At 38.0% G+C, this 22073-nt stretch overlaps 2 long non-coding RNA genes across 2 annotated transcripts in view; one reads left to right on the forward strand and one right to left on the reverse strand.

Annotated features, from left to right (window-relative positions):
- Window positions 1–22073, reverse strand: part of LOC140845157 (uncharacterized) — a 112537-nt gene that overhangs the window by 39349 nt on the left and 51115 nt on the right. The window lies entirely within an intron of this gene.
- On the forward strand, window positions 10640–21765 carry LOC140844793 (uncharacterized). Its single transcript, XR_012123291.1, has 3 exons — window positions 10640–10968; window positions 11394–11450; window positions 21263–21765. It is a non-coding gene; the product is annotated as an uncharacterized lncRNA (long non-coding RNA).

Here is a 22073-nt window from a genome sequence, read left to right on the forward strand (position 1 = left end):
GGCCGGTGGGTGGGTGCCTGGGACCGGCGCCTGAGGACAAACAATATCGTGCTTTTCACCCTCTTTTTTTTTCGCGGGTGCTTACTAGAAGCCGTGAAGGGACAGGCACCCCAGTGCTAGGGAGGCAGGGCAGCAGTACCGGTGAGCGGGTGCCTGGGACCAGCACCTGAGGACAAAGAAAATCGTGTGTTTTTTCCTTTTTTTTTTTTTTTTCCTCTTTCATTGTTGCTGTTGTTATTTTGGTTTGGAGAGTGCTTTTTGGAAGTCTTAAAGGGGTAGGACAGGACACTTAGACCAGAGGCCCAGAATCTGGGGATCTCTGGGCACTCTAACCCCCTGGGCAACAGGGAGCACAGAGGCCCTTTATGGAGATAAATAGCCTCCCGGCCACTACCCCTCCAAAGGGGCTCCACCATTTTGGAGGAGCATCCCCAGCCAGGCCAGGCCCACAGTCACAGCCGAGATAAACTCCATAGCAAATGGGCAGGTAGCCAAGCATAGGCCACTAGAGGTCGCTATTCTCCGAGGAGAGGAAGGCCACAAACCAACAAGAAGGAAAGCTCTTCCAGCGGTCACTCATACCAGCTCTGCAAACTATCTCTATCACCATGAAAAGGCAAAACTACAGGCAGACAAAGATCACAGAGACAACACCTGAGAAGGAGACAGACCTAACCAGTCCTCCTGAAAAAGAATTCAAAATAAAAATCATGAACATGCTGACAGAGATGCAGAGAAAAATGCAAGAGCAATGGGATGAGATGCAGAGGAAAATGTAAGAGCAATGGGATAAAGTCCGGAGGGAGATCACAGATGTCAGAAAGGAGATCACAGAAGTGAAACAACCCCTGGAAGGATTTATAAGCAGAATGGATAAGATGCAAGAGGCCATTGAAGGAATAGAAACCAGAGAACAGGAACGTATAGAAGCTGACATAGAGATAAAAAGATCTGCAGGAATGAAACAACACTAAGAGAACTGCGTGACCAATCCAAAAGGAACAATATCCATATTATAGGGGTACCAGAAGAAGAAGAGAGAGGAAAAGGGATGAAAAGTATCTTGGAAGAAATAATTTCTGAAAACTTCCCCAAACTGGGGGAGGAAATAATCAAACAGACCACAGAAATACACAGAACCCCCACTAGAAAGGATCCAAGGAGGACAACACCAAGACACATAATAATTTTGATGGCAAGGATCAAGGACAAGGAAAGAGTTTTAAAGGCAACTAGAGAGAAAAAGGTCACCTATAAAGGAAAACCCATCAGGCTAACATCAGACTTCTCGACAGAAACCCTACAGGCCAGAAGAGAATGGCATGATATACTTAATGCAATGAAACAGAAGGACCTTGAACCAAGGATACTGTATCCAGCACGACTATTATTTAAATAAGATGGCGGGATTAAACAATTTCGACACAAGCAAAAGCTGAGGGAATTTGCTTCCGACAAACCACCTCTACAGGGCATCTTACAGGGACTGCTCTAGATGGGAGCACTCCTAGAAAGAGCACAGAACAAATCACACAACATATGAAGAATGGAGGAGGAGGAATAAGAAGGGGGAGAAGAAAAGAATCTCCAGACAGTGTATATAACAGCTCAGTAAGCGAGCTAAGTTAGGCAGTAAGATACTAAAGAAGCTAACCCTGAACCTTTGGTAACCACGAATCTAAAGCCTGCAATGTCAATAAGTACATATCTCTCAACAGTCACCCTAAATGTAAATGGACTTAATGCACCAATCAAAAGATACAGAGTAATAGAATGGATAAAAAAGCAAGACCCATCTATATGCTGCTTACAAGAAACTCACCTCAAACCCAAAGACATGCACGAACTTAAAGTCAAGGGATGGAAAAACATTATTCAGGCAAACAACAGTGAGAAGAAAGCAGCGGTTGCAGAACTAATATCAGACAAAATACACTTCAAAATAAAGAAAGTAACAAGAGATAAAGAAGGACACTACATAATGATAAAGGGCTCAGTCCAACAAGAGGACATAACCATTCTAAATATATATGCACCAAACACTCGAGCACCAGGATTTGTGAAACAAATACTAACAGAACTAAAGAGGGAAATAGACTGCAATGCATTCATTTTAGGAGACTTCAACACACCACTCACCCCAAAGGATAGATCCACCGGGCAGAAAATAAGTAAGGACACAGAGGCATTGAACAACACACTAGGACAGATGGACCTAACAGACATCTATAGAACTCTACATTCAATAGCAACAGGATATACATTCTTCTCAAGTGCACATGGAACACTCTCCAGAATAGACCACATACTAGCTCACAAAAAGAGCCTCAGTAAATTCCAAAATATTGAAATTCTACCAACCAATTTTTCAGACCACAAAGGTATAAAACTAGAAATAAATTCTACAAAGAAAACAAAAAGGCTCACAAACACATGGAGGCTTAACAACATGCTACTAAATAATCAATGGTTCAATGAACAAATCAAAATAGAGATCAAGGAATATACAGAAACAAATGACAACAACAACACAAAGCCCCAACTTCTGTGGGACGCAGCGAAAGCAGTCTTAAGACGAAAGTATATAGCAATCTAGGCACACCTGAAGAATGAAGAACAATCCCAAATGAATACTCTAAGATCCCAATTTTCGAAAATGGAAAAAGAAGAACAAATGAGGCCTAAAGTCAGCAGAAGGAGGGACATAATAAAGATCAGAGAAGAAATAAACAAAATTGAGAAGAATAAAACAGTAGCAAAAATCAATGAAACCAAGAGCTGGTTCTTTGAGAAAATAAACAAAATAGATAAGACTCTAGCCAAACTTATTAGGAGAAAAAGAGAATCAACACAAATCAACAGAATCAGAGAGGAGAATGGAAAAATCACGACAGACTCCACAGAAATACAAAGAATTATTAAAGACTACTATGAAAACCTATATGCCAATAAGCTGGAAAACACAGAAGAAATGGACAACTTCCTAGAAAAATACAACTTCCCAAGACTGACCAAGGAAGAAACACAAAAGTTAAACCAATTATGAGTAAAGAAATTGAAATGGTAATCAAAAACTACCCAGGAACAAAACCCCGGGGCCGGATGGATTTACCTCGGAATTTTATCAGACACACAGAGAAGACATAATACCCATTCTCCTTAAAGTGTTCCAAAAAATAGAAGCAGAGGGAATACTCCCAAACTCATTCTATGAAGCCAACATCACCCCAATACCAAAACAAAGCAAAGACCACACCAAAAAAGAAAATTACAGACCAATATCCCTGATGAATGTAGATGCAAAAATACTCAATAAAATATTAGCAAACAGAATTCAACAGTATATCGAAACGATCATACACCATGACCAAGTGGGATTCATGCCAGGGATGCAAGGATGGTACAACATTCGAAAATCCATCATCATCCACCACATCAACAAAAAGAAAGACAAAAACCACATGATCATCTCCATAGATGCTGAAAAAGCATTTGACAAAATTCAACATCCATTCATGATAAAAACTCTCAGCAAAATAGGAATAGAGGGCAAGTACCTCAACATAATAAAGGCCATATATGATAAACCCACAGCCAGCATTATACTGAACAGCGAGAAGCTGAAAGCATTTCCTCTAAGATTGGGAACCAGACAGGGATGCCCACTCTCCCCACTGTTATTTAACATAGTACTGGAGGTCCTACCCACGGCAGACAAAACAAAGAAATACAAGGAATCCAGATTGGTAAAGAAAAAGTTAAACTGTCACTATTTGCAGATGATATGATACTGTACATAAAAAACCCTAAAGACTCCACTCCAAAGCTACTAGAACTGATATCGGAATACAGCAAAGTTGCAGGATACAAAATTAATGCACAGAAATCTGTAGCTTTCCTATACACTAACAATGAACACCAACAGAAAGACAAATCAGGAAAACAATTCCATTCACCATTGCATCAAAAAGAAAAAAGTACTAGGAATAAATCTAACCAAAGAAGCGAAAGACTTATACTCTGAAAACTGCAAGTCACTCTTAAGAGAAATTAAAGGGGACACTAATAAATGGAAAATCATCCCATGCTCATGCCTAGGAAGAATTAATATCATCAAAATGGCCATCCTGCCCAAAGCAATATACAGATTTCATGCAATCCCTCTCAAATTACCAGCAACATTCTTAAATGAATTGGAACAAATAATTCAAAAATTCATATGGAAACACCAAAGACCCCGAATAGCCAAAGAAATCCTGAAAAAGAAGAATAAAGCAGGGGGGATCTCACTCCCAACTTCAAGCTCTACTACAAAGCCACAGAAATCAAGACAATCTGGTACTGGCACAAGAACAGAGCGACAGACCAGAGGAACGGATTAGAGACTCCAGACATTAACCCAAACATATATGGTCAATTTATATTTGATAAAGGAGCCATGGACATACAATAGCAAAATGACAGTCTCTTCAACAGATGGTGCTGGGAAAACTGGACACCTACATGTAGGAGAATGAAACTGGACCACTGTCTAACCCCATATACAAAGGTAAACTCAAAATGGATCAAAGACCTGAATGTAAGTCATGAAACCATTAAACTCTTGGAAAAAAACATAGGCAAAAACCTCTTAGACATAAACATGAGTGATCTCTTCTTGAACATATCTCCCCAGGCAAGGAAAACAACAGCAAAAATGAGCAAGTGGGACTACATTAAGCTGAAAAGCTTCTGTACAGCGAAAGACACCATCAATAGAACAAAAAGGAACCCTACAGTATGGGAGAATATATTTGTAAATGACACATCCGATAAAGGCTTGACATCCAAAATATATAAAGAGCTCACATGCCTCAACAAACAAAAACCAAATAATCCAATTAAAAAATGGGCAGAGGAACTGAACAGACAGTTCTCCAAAAAAGAAATACAGATGGCTAACAGACACATGAAAAGATGCTCCACATCGCTAATTATCAGAGAAATGCAAATTAAAACTACAATGAGGTATCACCTCACACCAGTAAGGATAGCTGCCATCCAAAAGACAAACAACAACAAATGTTGACGAGGCTGCGGAGAAAGGGGAACCCTCCTACACTGCTGATGGGAATGTAAATTAGTTCAACGATTGTGGAAAGCAGTATGGAGGTTCATCAAAATGCTCAAGAGACCTACCATTTGACCCAGGAATTCCACTCCTAGCAATTTACCCTAAGAACGCAGCAATCAAGTTTAAGAAAGACAGATGCACCCCTATGTTTATCGCAGCACTATTTACAATAGCCAAGAATTGGAAGCAACCTAAATGTCCATCGGTAGATGAATAGATAAAGGAGATGTGGTACATATACACAATGGAACACTACTCAGCCATAAGAAGCAGAAAAATCTTACCATTTGCAGCAACATGGATGGAGCTGGAGAGTATTATGCTCAGTGAAATAAGCCAGGCGGTGAAAGAGAAATACCAAATGATTTCACTCATCTGAGGAGTACAAGAACAAAGGAAAAACTGAAGGAACAAAACAGCAGCGGAATTACAGAACCCAAAAATGGACTATCAGGTACCAAAGGAAAGGAACTGGGGAGGATGGGTGGACAGGGAGGGATAAGGGGGGGAAGAAGAAGGGGGTTATTAAGATTAGCATGCATGGGGGGGAGGGAGAAAGGGGAGGGAGGGCTATACAACAGAGAGGACAAGTAGTGATTCTACAATAGTTTGCTATGCTGATGGACAGTAATCGTAATGTGGTTTTTAGGGGGAACTTGATATAGGGGAGAGCATAGTAAACATAGTATTCTTCATGTAAGTGTAAATTAAAGATTAAAAAGAAAAAGAAAGAAAGAAAAGGGGAATTACTCCTTGATAGGATAAAACTATTGGGAAATCAAAGATCAACGCATGCTTTAAATATCCTTAATGTTGATCACTTAAAGGGTGTCAGATGATCAGCTGTGGAGGTACTCTTTTCTGATAATATGCCTTTCTCTTAATAAAAAAAAAAAAGCAGTTCCTCTGTGCTGACCTCCAATGAGTTCTACACAGTGGGATAGAGGGCATGTCAAAGTGTGGGCAAAGGGTCTGTTTGTTTCTATGCAGAAGATCAAGGCCTAGCTTGGCTACCCAGAAAATGAACTAAGATACGATCTGAGGAGGAGCTTCCAGCATCAGCACTCTCTGGAGGACTCGTTCTGGGGGATGATCATCAAAAAGCCTCCAAAGGGATCCTGGCGATGCTGCGGTTGTGGCTGCGTCCACCCCACTGTTTCCTGGACTTGCCATAGGAATGAGGAGGGAGATGTCTAGGCTGGCATGTGCATATAGTGAGACAACGAATTTGACTGGATCTGTACTGTTGGAACTCAACCAGGAGTTGGGGGTGATGCAAGTTGTAGCACTCCAAAATCTTACGACTATAGACTATCTACGGTTAAAAGAACATCTGGGATGTGAACAGATCCCAGAAATGGGTTGCTTTAATTTGTCTGATTTCTCTCAGACTGTTCAAGTACAGTTGGACAATATCCATCATATCATAGACTAATTTTCACAAACGCCTAGTGTGCCTAAATGGTTTTCTTGGCTTCACTGGAGATGGCTGGTAATTATAGATTTGTTTTGTTTATGTTACCGTATTCCCATTATGTTAATATGTGTGTGCAAGTTAGTTAGTAGTTTAAAACCTATACATGCTTAAGGTACTCTACAAGAAGATATGTCAAAGAAATAATCAATCCTCCCATGTTTTCTTCCTTATGCTACCTCTACAGCTTTTCTTCTTCCTTCCTAATTACAACCCTTAAATAGAATTCGTGCCTCATATCGAATTTACCGAGTATCATAATTCCTCCAGGTGGTAAAGCTTGAGACAAGTGCTGGGCATAGAAGCCACGGGGCATAAATCTGCAAAGAAGTAAAAAGCTAACCTTTTCAAACAATATGGCTTCTCTCTCACTTACCAACTTTACATTTCCCTGTATGGCCGCGGAAGATGACTGGTTAGCCAGAGACGGGTAAGATTCCTCAAGGGAGGAACAACCTAAGACAGGCACAGTCGCAGGAGGGCCATCAGGTGAGAAATCGGGAAACAATAGTGGTGAAGCATAGAACCTCACACACACACACACACACCCCGTTTTGAGAGAAAGCTTCTGCATCCGTGGATGTTTTATTGCCCTTGTCTAGCTCGGATTAGCACATAGTCTACAGGCACAGACCTGATCATCTACAATTGCTCTCTAACAACACTAAACTATGTTTTCTAACTTTATCTCACACTATCTACCACTTCAGCATTTAATTAAAAATAAAAATAATAATAATAATAAAGGGAGAAATGTGGGATCCACATATAAATCAATTATAAAAATCAAATATTCATATTTGACCTGATTGTTTATAGTTCATAATGCGTGATCAAAACCGAAAGTTTCTGTGATGAATGCCCTTGTACTGTTCACCATGTAAGAACTTATTCACTATGTAAGAATTCGTTCACCATGTAAGAACTTGTTCATTATGCTTCAGAAGATTGGAGACTGATGAGAATTAGGCTTGACATGGATTAATGATTGTGCATTGAGTGTTGACCCCCCTATACTGAATTTTATTGTTGTTAACAACCATTTGATCAATAAATATGAGAGATGCCCTCTCAATAAAAAATAATAATCAGGTGAAAATTCTAGAATTGAAAAATATCTGAAATTAAAGACTCAATGAATGGCCTTAACGTCAGAAAGAAAGGAAAACATTTATTGCTGTATTTTGCATCCTGTAAAATGCATCTCACCTCTCCCACTCTTAAAAGTCCCTCAAATTACAATTGAAGTGTAACATTGAAATACATGAGTGTCCTCATGTATAATCTTTATTATGTGATAAGAGTGCATGGCAATTCAACTGCAGATTAAGAGAGGAAGATATAAATTGTAAGATATTCAACAGGTCTTCTAGTGTGTTTCTGTAGTGGAGGTTTTTAGAATTGGATGGAGAAGTTAAGGAAGGGTGTGCGCTGGTCAAAGTGTCAGGATTGAGGACAGGTGTAGAAGTCAAAGCAGGGTCAGTTCTCGGAGTAGATATTTTATTTGAAGGAGCTGCTATTTCAGGTGCGTGTATGCAGACAGAGAGCTAGCTTTACATTTAGCCGTAATTTGCTGCCCTTAAATTCTGCAAGCTTGAGAGTGGTGCTTATTCACCTGTGTCCTCACTTGCCTTTTCTAACTCATCTTTTCAATTTTGTGCACTAGCGTTTTTAAAAACATAAACCAGAACCTTCATACAGCACTGTTGATTGTAAGACAGCATTAATGTAAGGTAGTTACTCCATTGTAGACTCTGGTTGCATCCTTTACTCATTGCATATCAGATTAAGAATCATCTCAGAACATAATATACTCTTAAGAATCGCCAGCGATATTATGTGTGGCATCATGTCAGGTTGTAACGAATGTAGCATCATTTCATTCAGTCAGAACACCCGATTAACTGTCTTTTTCCCCTCACAGGCCACCTCCACCACAACTGAAAGTATCGTCTCAGGGAAACAACTCCTGCTCGCCCTGCACCTGCACCTCCTCTATACAGTTCACTTGCTTGATGCTTTTACCCTTCCTTTTGCAGATGTGTTCAGGGAACTGAACTGATCGTTTTTTTTTCCCTGATATTTTCTTGAAAAGACTTTCTTCCTGCTGCAACTATGAATAAAACAATACCACAAAACAAATGTTATTAACCCAGAAAAACAGAAATTGTGGGAAGAGTGGGAATTAAGAAATATGAGAAATGCAGTAAAACCAGAGAATTTAGAATAACATTTCCATTTCCATCACTGAATGAGTCTTATTCAGTCATCTGTGCAGTTATTGCACCTAATATGGATTATGTTATTTTGAATATGTTACTGTAATGATTCCCATATTACCTATTGGTTTAAGTTTGTCATTTATGTGCTTAAATGTAATTCTGAATTTTGACCTTAGTTATCATTAATGTAGTTTCTGGTTGAACATGTGATTATCTAAGGCCTATGAAAGCTAATTAGCTGCCAATAATATCTAATTTTTTTCATCTTGCATGTTTTAATAATCATAATATGCTACAATGTCATCTATCTCATTGACCACACAAATAAAAGAATAATCTGTCTTCAGAAGAATGCACAAAACCCACAATTAGGACATCATATTATTTTGAAAGTACAAAATACATTAAAGGTATGTACATGTATTCACACACAGTTCTTCCAATTTTATGATCATTCTATGGATAAAAGATTCTGTGGATTCTATGGGTAATAGATTCTATGGATCGGTCTGGATAATGAATAGTATGAGTTAATTTAATAATAGAATTTCTATTATGAATTATGTTAAAAAGCATGGCATCCTTTTACAATAGCATTCTTTTAAATAAATTAAACTTTAAGGTACGAAGTATTTAATAGAACTAATCAGACATGCTGTTGATTCATGGCTTATAGTAAAGCAGGAGTAATGATATCTTCAATCAACCGAGCTATCAAAAACCACTTGAGAATCTCATGAGCACTTTAAGTCTAAAATCTGAAACTTCAAAGCTTGCTATTAATATAATTTAGAATGTTTACATTTACTAAGGTGTGCTGGATCATGTCTGTGTTGACACTAATATTTTCAAAGAAATTAGGCTGGAGAAAGAAGGGAAGAAAAGGTTTTCTTATAATGCAAAAGAACTAGTGTGGTGTCTGAGAGTTATCCCAGCCTTATTAAAAAGTGACTTTTTGCTATGGAAGAAATGGTATGAATGGTCAAATTTTAAACACTTAAAATTTTTCATAACCTTTCATAATAAAGTTTAATAATAGGTTTATTAACTGAATTTCATTAGTTTTTCAAGAAATTTTGGTTTGTGTATATATACACATACAGATATAACATTTGCAATGAATAAAATACTTGAAATTATATTGTCGCCCAGAAACTTCCTAAATACTCAGCTACTTGTTAATTAAAATACTATACTTAAAAAAATAAAACTACTAGTCAGACTTTTACAGATCTCACTGATATTTCAAACCTCTGCCAAATTGTACACAATGGCTTTTTATTATTAAAGGAAAATAAATTTTGAAGATGGGTATGTCAGTTCTCTGAAGTTGGTCAATTACTTTAACAGATATATGTTAAAAATTGTAAACAATCCCAAATGAAAATTCATTTGTTTAAATATCTGAATGAATTCGTATAAACTAAAATGTGATGTCTTTCATGCATATCATCTCTATTTTCGCAACTGTAATTAATATCATTGAAAGTTTACAGTTGGAAAAGAACTATGTAACTTAAAACTTTACTCATAGTAGAGTAATTTCTTGGATTTTTGAATAGGTTTTTCTCAAAGACTCTGATCAATCTGAACTTCTTTTATTTTTACAATATATTTTTACATATTTTATATGCTTTTCACTTAGATTTGTCTTTATTTTGGATTGCAATTAAAAATTGTAAAATTTATTGGTCATAGGTGACACTTCAAAATTTGAAAATACTAAAGGGCTTCCTTTCCATCTGCTAAAGATGTTTCAATAGTCAGAAATACATTGTCTGTAACTGATATCACTACTATATGTTCACAAAATTTTCCCTTTCCATCAAGCAGATGCCTGCGTCTCTGAGTACACAGGTTTTCTAAGTACAAATCAGATCATATTAAATTCCGTAAATGTTTACTGAAACTACAAGGCAGGGGCAGGACACTGGGCGAACCGAGGCGGGTGCAGGGATGGGGCATGGGGGCCGCGCCTGCCAGCCAATGAACCGGGGGCGCTCCCGCCGCCGTGCGGCCTCGCGTGAGCGCGCCACCCCGCACGCGTGCGGAGCCGTTTACCGGCTGCTCGCCCAGTTGTCGGCAGCAGGGAGGCGATAGCATGCTTCGTGTGGAGCTGGTGCTTGCGGGGCTGGGGGCCTTGGCCGCGTCGGGACCCGGTAAGCCACCGGAGACGCAGTTACCCTGGGTCCCGGCGGAGGCAGGTCTTTTCCTTCTTCCAGAGCGTACTTGTTTCTGCCAAACTGTGGCCTACCTGGCCTAAAACCCCGGGGTCCCTGCCTGCTTTGTGGCTCCTTTTGCCGTCACCCTGGGAATTTGGCGGTGCTTGGACGCCCATCGGGATTAGAAGTGACTCACGAGAGGGGAAGATAATTTTAATAACCAGAAGGACAGCTCTCTTCCTCCCTGATTTGGGTTTTGGGCAGACATTCTTGTAGCTCTGCCATGCAACTCACAGAAGTACCTCCACGTATCTTGCACAGAAAAGCACCCCAGAAATAATGACCTTTTACAATGGAAGAATATTGTACTTATTAAAATTCTTTTAAGAAATTGAAGAATAGTTCACACTGTATTATGTTAGTTTCAGGTGTACAACATGGTGATTGTCAATTCGATACACTGCAGACAGCTCACCAGGGTAAGTATGCCTGTCACCATACAAAGTTATTACAATATTTCTGACTATTCCCTCTGCTGTACTTTTCATCCTCCTGACTTATTTATTGTATAAATTAGGAGTTTGTACCTGCTTATGCCCTTCATCCATTTTGCATACCCTCTCACCTCTTTACCCTTTGGTGACTGCTTTTGTATCTTTGTTTGTGTGATTATTTTAATTCTACATGTAAGAGAAAAATCATATGGTGTTGTCTCTCTGTCTCTGTCTGACTTATTTCACTCAGCATAATACCCTTAGGTCCATCCATGTTGTTGCTAATGGCAAGATTTCATTCTTTTTTATGGCGGAGGAATATTCCATTTGTATACATGTACCATCTTTATCCATCATCCGTCAATGAACACCTAACGATGCTTCTCTATCTTGGCTATTGTAAGTAGTGCTGCAATAAACATAAGAGTACATATACGTTTTCAGATTAGTGGGGTTTTTTTCTGGTCAATACCCAGAAGTACAATTGCTGGGTTTATTGTATTATATTTTTAGTTTTCTGAGAAATCTCCCTACTGCTTTCCATAGTGGCTGCACCACTTTACATTCCCACCAACAGTGCACAATGGTTCCCTTTTCTCCTTGTCCTGCCCAGCACTTATTTGTTTTTTTGACACTAGCCATTCTGACAGGTTGTAAGGTGATAGATATTGTGGATTTGATTTGCATTTTTGTGATTAGTGATGTTGAGCACGTTTTCATGTGCTTGTTAACCATCTGTATGTCTTCTATGGGAAAATATCTATTCAGTTCCTCTGTTTTTTTAAGGTATTATTGACATACATTCTTATGAATGTTTCATATGAAAAACAATGTGGTCACTACATTCACCCATATTATCAAGTCCCCACCCATACCCCACTGCAGTCACTGTCTATCAGTGTAGTAAGATGCCACAGATTCACTATTTGCCTTCTCTGTGTTACACTGCTTCCCTGTGACCCCCAACACTGGTGTACTAAACATAATACCCTTCAATCCACTTCTCCCTCCCTCCCTACCCACCCACCCTCCCACACCCTTCCCCTTTGGTAACCACTAGTCTTAGAGTCTGTGAGTCGGCTGCTGTTTTGCTCCTTCAGTTTTGCTTCATTGTTATACTCCACAAATGAGGGAAATCATTTGGCATTTGTCTTTCTCTGCCTGGCTTATTTCACTCAGCATAATACCCTCTAGCTCCATCCATGTTGTTGCAAATGGTAGGCTTTGTTTCTTTCTTATGGCTGAATAGTATTCCATTGTGTATAAGTACCACATCTTCCTTTTCCATTCATCTACTGATGGACAATTAGGTTGCTTCCGTATCTTGGCTATTGTAAATAGTGCTGTGATAAACAAAGGAGTGCATATGTCATTTTGAATCTGAGAATTTGTATTCTTTGGGTAAATTCCTAGGAGTGGGATTCCTGGGTCAAATGGCATTTCCTTTTTCAGTTTTTTGAGGAACCTCCATATTGCTTTGCACAATGGTTGAACTAGTTTACCTTCCCACCAGCAGTGTAGGAGGGTTCCCCTTTCTCCGCATCCTTCCTTTGTCAGCATTTGTTGTTCTTAGTCTTTTCGATGCTGGCCATCCTAACTGGTGTGAGGTGATATCTCATTGTTGTTTTAGTTTGCATTTTCCTGATGTGGAGCATCTTTTCATGTGTCTGTTGGCCATCTGAATTTCTTCTTTGGAGAACTGTCTCTTCATATCCTCTGCCCATTTTTTAATTGGGTTATTTGCTTTTTGGCTGTTGAGACGTGTGAGTTCTTTATGTATTTTGGATGTTAACCCCTTGTTGGATATGTCGTTTACAAATATATTCTCCCATACTGTAGGATGCCTTTTTGTTCTGCTGATGGTGTCCTTTGCTGTACAGAGGCTTTTTAGTTTGATGTAGTTCCATGTGTTCATTTTTGCTTTTGTTTCACTCCCTTGAGGAGATGCATTCAGGAAAAAGTTGCTCATGTTTATATTCAAGAGATTTTTCCCTATGTTTTCTTCTAAGAGTTTTATGGTTTCATGACTTACATTCAGGTCTTTGAACCATTTTGAGTTTACTTTTGTGTATGGGTTAGACAATAATCCAGTTTCAGTCTCTTGCATGTAGGTGTCCAGTTTTGGCAACACCAGCTGTTGAAGAGGCTGTCATTTCCCCATTGTATGTCCATGGATCATTTATTGTATATTAATTGACCATATATGCGTGCGTTTATATCTGGGCTCTCTAGTCTGTTCTATTGGTCTATTGTTCTGTTCTTGTTCCAGTACCAAATTGTCTTGATTACTGTCGCTTTGTAGTAGAGCTTGAAGTCAGGGAGCATAATTCCCCCAGCTTTATTCTTTCTTCTCAGCATTGCTTTGGCTATTCGAGGTCTTTTGTGGTTCCATATGAATTTCAGAACGATTTTCTCTAGTTCGTTGAAGAATGCTGTAGGTAATTTGATAGCAAGTGCATTGAATCTATAGATTGCGTGAGGCAGGATGGCCATTTTGACAATATTAATTCTTCCTATCCATGAGCATGGGATGTGTTTCCATTTATTGGTATCTTCTTTAATTTCTGTCATGAGTTTCTTGTAGTTTTCAGAGTACAAGTCTTTCACTTCTATGGTTAGGTTTATTCCTAGCAATTTTATTCTTTTTGATGCAATTATGAATGGAATTGTTTTTCTGATTTCTCTTTCTGCTAATGCATCATTACTATATAGGAATGCAACAGATTTCTGTGTGTTCATTTTGTATCCTGCAACTTTGCTGAATTAAGATGTTATATCTAGTAGTTTTGGAGTGGGTTCTTTAGGGTTTTTTATGTACAATATCATGTCATCTGCAGACATTGACAGTTTAACTTCTTTCTTACCAATCTGGATGCCTTTTATTTCTTTGTGTTGTCTGATTGCCATGGCTACGTAAATGTAGTTTTGATGAAGTGATGGGAATGTGACAGGAACAGAGATACTGGGGTATGGATCACTTGCTTATGCAACTTAAAGCTTTTAGCATCTTTTCAAGCCCAATCTTATAGTAACACTTCTATATGATTACATATGATATCATAGGAGTAGTCCGCAGAATTCCTGATGATGTCAGTCTGTAAAGAATGGCTCAGGTTGCAAGATCATTTAGAGTCACAGACCAAAACACATATATAGTCTGAGGTTTGCTTCAGTTAGAGCCCAGAAGTGAGCTCAAAACTTTTCATAAAAGAAATATAGTTATATATTCTACTCGTTCCCTGTGGGTGCCTATCAAAGCTCTATAAACTGGTGGCTTAAAACAACAGTAATTTAGTTCAACCATTGTGGAAAGCAGTATGGAGGTTCATCAAAATGCTCAAAACAGACCTACCATTTCACCCAGGAATTCCACTCCTAGCAATTTACCCTAAGAATGCAGCAATCAAGTTTGAGAAAGACAGATGCACCCCTATGTTTATCACAGCACTATTTACAATAGCCAAGATTTGGAAGCAACCTAAATGTCCATCAGTAGATGAATGGATAAAGAAGATGTGGTACATATACACAAGGGAATACTACTCAGCCATAAGAAGAGGGCAAATCCTGCCATTTGCAGGAACATAGATGGAGCTGGAGGGTATTATGCTCAGTGAAATAAGCCAAGCGGTGAAAGAGAAATACCATATGATTTCACTCATCTGAGGAGTACAAGAACAAAGGAAAAACTGAAGGAACAAAACAGCAGCGGAATTACAGAACCAAAAAATGGACTAACAGGTACCAAAGGGAAAGGAACTGGGGAGGAGGGGTGGGGAGGGGCGGATTAGGGGAGTAAGAAGGAGGGTATTAAGATTAGCATGCATAGTGGGGGGAGGGAGAAAGGGGAGGAAGGGCTGTACAACACAGAGAGGACAAGTAGTGATTCTACAACATTTTGCTATGTTGATGGACAGTAACCATAATGTGGTTTTTAGGGGGAACCTGATATAGGGGAGAGCATAGCAAACATAGTATTCTTCATGTAAGTGTAGATTAAAGATTAAAAAAAAAAAAGAAAGAAAGAAAGAAAAGGGGGATTACTCCTTGATAGGATAAACCTATTGGTAAATCAAAGATTAACACATGCTTTAAATATCCTTGATGTTGATCACTTAAAGGGTGTCAGATGATCAGCTATGGAGGTACTCTTTTCTGATAATATGCCTTTCTCTTAATAAAAAAAAAAAAAAAGCAGTTCCTGTGTGCTGACCTCCCATGAGTTCTACACAGTGGTATAGAGGGCATGTCAAAGTTTCGGCAAAGGGTCTGTTTGTTTCTATGCAGAAGATCAAGGCCTAGCTTGGATACCCAGAAAATGAACTAAGATACGATCTGAGGAGGAGCTTCCGGCATCAGCACTCTCTGGAGGGCTCGTGCTGGGGGATGATCATCAAAAAGCCTCCACAGGGATCCGGGCGATGCTGCGGTTGTGGTTGCGTCCACCCCACTGTTTCCTGGACTTGCCATAGGAATGAGGAGGGAGATGTCTAGGCTGGCATGTGCATATAGTTAGACAACGAATTTGACCGGATCTGTACTGTTGGAACTCAACCAGGAGTTGGGAGGGGTGCAAGTTGTAGCACTCCAAAATCTTACGACTATAGACTATCTACGGTTAAAAGAACATCTGGGATGTGAACAGATCCCAGAAATGGGTTGCTTTAATTTGTCTGATTTCTCTCAGACTGTTCAAGTACAGTTGGACAATATCCATCATATCATAGACTAATTTTCACAAACGCCTAGTGTGCCTAAATGGTTTTCTTGGCTTCACTGGAGATGGCTGGTAATTATAGATTTGCTTTGTTTATGTTACCGTATTCCCATTATGTTAATATGTGTGTGCAAGTTAGTTAGTACTTTAAAACCTATACATGCTTAAGGTACTCTACAAGAAGATATGTCAAAGAAGTAATCAATCCTCCCATGTTTTCTTCCATATGCTACCTCTACAGCTTTTCTTCTTCCTTCCTAATTACAACCCTTAAATAGAATTCGTGCCTCATATCGAATTTACCGGGTATCATAATTCCTCCAGGTGGTAAAGATACCTCGAGACAAGTGCTGGGCATAGAAACCACAGGGCATAAATCTGCAAAGAAGTAAAAAGCTAACCTTTTCAAACAATATGGCTTCTCTCTCACTTACCAACTTTACATTTCCCTGTATGGCCCCGGAAGATGACTGGTTAGTCAGAGACGGGTAAGATTCCTCAAGGGAGGAACAACCTCAGACAGGCACAGTCGCAGGGGGGCCATCAGGTGAGAAATCGGGGAACAATAGTGGTGAAGCATAGAACCTCACACACACACACACACACACACCCGTTTTGAGAGAAAGCTTCTGCATCCGTGGATGTTTTATTGCCCTTGTCTAGCTCAGATTAGCACATAGTCTACAGGCACACACCTGATCATCTACAATTGCTCTCTTACAACACTACACTGTTTTCTAACTTTATCTCGCATCTACCTACCACTTCAGCATTTTATTAAAAATAAACAAAATAATAATAATAAAGGGAGAAATGTGGGGTCCACATATAAATCAAGTATAAAAATCAAACGAATATTCATATTTGACCTGATTGTTTATAGTTCATAATACGTGATCAAAACCGAAAGTTTCTGTGATGAATGCCCTTGTACTGTTCACCATGTAAGAACTTATTCACTATGTAAGAATTCGTTCACCATATAAGAACTTGTTCGTTATGCTTCAGAAGATTGGAGACTGATGAGAATTCGGCTTGACATGGATTAATGATTGTCCATTGGGCATTGACCCCCCTATATAGAATTTTATTGTTGTTAACAACCATTTGATCAATAAATATGAGAGATGCCCTCTGAAAAAAGAAAAAAAAACCAGAAATGTATTCCCTTACAATTCTGGAGGCCAGAGATACAAAACCAAGGCTGTGTTGATTCCTTTTGGAGGCTCTGTAGGAGAATCTATTCCATGCCTCTCTCCTAGATTCTATAGGCTACCAGCAATCGTTGGCATTCCTTGGCTTGTGGCCATATTAGTCCATTCCTCAGCTTGTAGAAATATTAATCTGCCTGTCTTCATATCCCTGTCTCCCCTGTGCTATTCTCCCCTTTTCTTACTTGTAGGATACTTGTCATTGGATTTTGGGCCCACCCTAATCTGGAATGGTCTTATCGCATGATCCATATCTTAATGCAACTTGCAAAGACCCTTTTTCCAAATAAGATTGCATCCACAGATTCTGAGTGAAAATTTCATGTGGGGGGACATCATTCAGTGCACTACATTTACCAATAAGGGCATGTGTTTGCTTTAGAACATCATGGGCCTTTGCAATGATTGGGGATTATCACAGGCTCTATTCAACATTCACATTTGTCACTGTCCTTTAGTGTACTATAATCTTTCCCGGTCATAAATGGAAAACAGAGCGCTTACACAGTAGCCTCAGTCAGCTGAGGAGTCTTTTATTCTGGTATCTCATAGAGCTGGAAGCCTGTGGTTTGTTCAGTAAAACAGTCAAAGTAGCCCAGCCTTATATGTGATACATATTGCCTCCAAAGTCCAGAGTGGTCTGGCAAATGTGCCTCTTGCCATTTATGTAGGATATTTTCCAGTGTGCCCTAGACCACTAGACCATTAAAAGTCGATTCTGTATGTGTATGTTTGTGTTTAATAAAAATTCTGCCATACCTGGTTTTTACCAAGGCATCTAATATACCTGCTACTTCAGGTCTTAGAGACATGATGCCATGAATGTAGTCTTCAGAATGCATCCCAGAATTCCAGGATAATTTCCTCTTAGATGATATATTAATTTCCTATCTTTGCTATAACAAATTACCATGAGTGGCTTAAATTATACAAATTTATTATTTTACAGTTCTGGAAAATGGTTCTTAATGGACTAAAATTAAGATGGTGGTGGTGCTGTGTTCCTACTGTAGGCTGTAGTAGACAGTCCATTTCCTTATCTTTTCCATATTTTAATGGCTCTTTGCATCTACTGGCTTGGTCCCTTTCCTCTATCTTCAAAGCCAGCAGTATTGGGCTAAGTTCTTTTCACACTGTTGTCTCTCTAATTCTCTCTTCTGCCCCACTTTTCTACTTTAAAGGATTCTTGTGACTAAATTAAGATCACTTTGGTAATCTAGGACTATTTCCCTATTTTAAGGTCACCTGATTAGCAACCTTAGTTCTTTGCCATGTAATCTTACATATTCATAGGTTCTGGGATTAGGACATGGACATCATTGGGCTGTTGTTATTCCATCTTCTACAGATAGTGAGATGTTAGGGTTCAGGTAGAAGCAGAACCAGAGATGATAAAGATGCTGCCTCAGGTGAAGGTACACTACTGTCTCTCCCAAGTGAAAATGCAAACTTGCTCCTGGAATTCTGTGCTTATTTGGATAAAAAGAAACAGCACCTTCTTCAATCAGTAACATATGTGTACGGTTACATACAGGTTCCAATGCCTGAGATGATTTGCTTCAGTAAAGATTCTATATCTGGAACAATATCTGTTATTGCAGTTATCATCTGATTAAATTTAACACAACTCATTGTCATTCTGTGTTGCTTATTTATCATTTGTATAGATCAAACAAATAAAATGGGAAAAGAATAAGAATCTTTGCATTTTTATATTACAATTCTTTTTTGGTAGGACTACTTTCTGAATCAGGAAGACTTTTGGCTTAATGTTCTGGTGATGGCACAGATGATAGTGAGGGGCTTCCCTTTGGCCCTTCTTATCATAACAAGCCTCATTCAGTGGATGAGGGAGGCAAGATGGGGATTCCAGAAATTGCTTATTGTTATCTATTTCTGTGTACTCTTCCATAATTGGGCAAATTATAATAGAATGAACTTGACCCCTGAATGCACTCATAGATTTCAACCTAAATTCCATTCATCACCTGATTTCTTATATAATACATCTTTTCTAAAGTGAACCACAGATGTATTTTAGGTAGGTCCTCAAAAATGAGTATTAGTTTATGGTCAGAGTTTAGTATTCCATTGAAAGTCTGAATAGTTGGGTTTTGATTTTGTGGATCTATGGGGATTTTCCTTGTAGTCATTTCATCCTACTTATAGTTTTGATATGACTGAGATTTTTTCTTTTAGTGTTATTTATTTCATACATTTCTGATTCCAATCTTTTGGCAAAAAGTCTTTCACTGTAAGAATCTGTGACTTTTTAGTTTATTTTCTGGGTGTCTTGTGTGGGTTCTCTTAATTTGGAATATTTATCTGTTTTACATATTAGATTTAGTTTTATTAGTAACTAGTGATTTCTCACTGTGAGTAATTAGGATATTTATTATCTTACTACTTCTTCCACCTCCTACTCTCCTCTTTATTACATGACTATGGGTATTTTAAATCTTGCTTTTCCATACCTTTATGCCATTAGATAATATATTTCTACTTCTACCTCTTAATTTTTAGCTTTAAGTCATATTTTTATAACCACACTGAAATTAATTTAAGGAAACTTAAATTAGTAGGCATATATATTACCCTTCATCTGGTATACTTCCTGATATTGTTACATATGTAATTTTCTCCATATCACTGTAACATTTGCATTGTATTAAATAACTATGATTCCCACAGCTTTTAGCCTTTATTCTATATTTACTTAGTCCTCACAACTAGGCCTCTTACTTGAACTCTGTTAATATCTTTACTGGGAGAAGTTTGTCTGCTTTTTGTGATGGGCACATGTGAACTATTTTTCTTTATTTTTTTGCTTGTAAATATCTGTGTTTTGCCTCTGTATTTGAATGACAGTTTTGCTGGGTATAAGATTCCTCAGTCCTTGAAGTTGTTTTTAGATGTATTCTTCAGTCTTGTAATGTTGAATACCATTGTAAAATATTCTCAAGCCAGCCAGCTTTTCTCCCTTATGCCCAATATTATTTTTTTATTTTATTATTTTTACTCATATTCTCATAAGATTCTTTGTCTTAGACATCCAATAACTTTAGTAGAATACGTCTTCATTCTGAAATGCAGTGTACTTTCCAGCCTGTTGTTTCAAACAGGAAAGTTTTCTTGAAATACATCTTTGATTATTTTTTGGTCTATTCTGTTTTCTTAAGGAACAACAAAAAACTTTTCCATGGTGCTTAGCTAGTATTATCAATGCTTTCTACAAGAATATGATTCTAATACTCAGATAATGGAGTCCACCACCTTGGACTATATGTACCTCTATGGGTACTTTTGCATAACAAGTAGAAATTTATCTGGGACATTTTTGGACTATCAAAATAAGTTCTTGAGAATGATTAAATACACATCCATTCCTCCAGATAATACAAGATTTCTAAATATTAGTGTTTGGTATGAATCTGTTTGTAAACTCCGGAATTTAAAAAGTAAACTATTTTCTGTGTCTCAGTATTTTACTCTAAAGTCCCTATTGTCTTAATGAGAGTGGAAGAAAGTTGAACCTTGACCATTCTTCCTCTTATCCTATCTCTCGGTAACTTATACAGTTCCAGAACAATCAGAGAAGGAAGCCTTAGGAAGCCTCTCTGGATTGACCACAAAGTTCAGGGTTAAGATGCCATTTACCCTTTGGTGTGGTTCCCTTCAAGGTCAACAACTCTTGAGATGTGAAAACCTAAGCCTTGGCTTTGAAATAAACTGTGTTCTTCTGAAGGCACAGTTTTTATGGGGTATATAGTGATGACTCTTATTTGCATAAGTGAATCGTAAGAAAGAAAACTATACAAATTTTAGTCAGATTTAAGACCCAGTTTTAACTGCTTGTTTTCTTCCTTCAGGTTCTCCAAATTCATTTCAACACATTGTACTGCCGAAGAAAATTCCATCAAATACAAGTGATAATCCAGAAAAAGAATACGTAAGAGATATTTTTAACAACCAATTATGTTAAATGAAATACATAATAGTGAAATATATCAACCCCCTTATGGTATGGATACAAATATCTAATATTACTCCTGATAAGGAATTTAATGTTTTGTTAGTAAAGGCAAATATATAAATCAGAATGTTCTATTTTGTCTATTTGTTATTTTCTCATGGTAAAATTGTTTTTAAAAGTTCAAATACAGAAAATACTATAGTAGACTTTATCTGAATGATATCTAGATGGTTCAGAAAAATAATTTCCCCAAGTGGCTAGGGTGAATAACTACAACCTCTTTCCTTATATCCATGCACCTACCACTTCTCAGAAGAAACCCTTTATTCTATCATTTTTTTTAGAAAAGGAGATACTTTATCTTATTCATCAATTTATTTTACCAATATTTCTCTAGACTTTCTGTGCGCCTAACTATAAGTTAAGTGGCTTAGGAAATAAAAAAAGAAATACAGTAATGTTAGCCTTGCTTATAAGTGGGTTATCTTTTGATAATATTGTATTTTTAACAATTTTATGAGGTATAATTTACACACCACAGAATTCACCTATTATAAGTGTACAACTGAGCTATTATTAGTTCATAAATAGAATTAGGTAAGCACTGTCACAACCCAGCTTTAGAACATTTCTATTGCCTTAAAAAGTTCTCTTATGCCTTTTTGCTGTTCAGGTTTTTTGCCTGGTTTTTGATTAGACTGTATGCC

Source organism: Manis javanica, chromosome 12 (assembly GCF_040802235.1).
Source record: "Manis javanica isolate MJ-LG chromosome 12, MJ_LKY, whole genome shotgun sequence".
NCBI classification, from domain to species: Eukaryota; Metazoa; Chordata; class Mammalia; order Pholidota; family Manidae; genus Manis; species Manis javanica.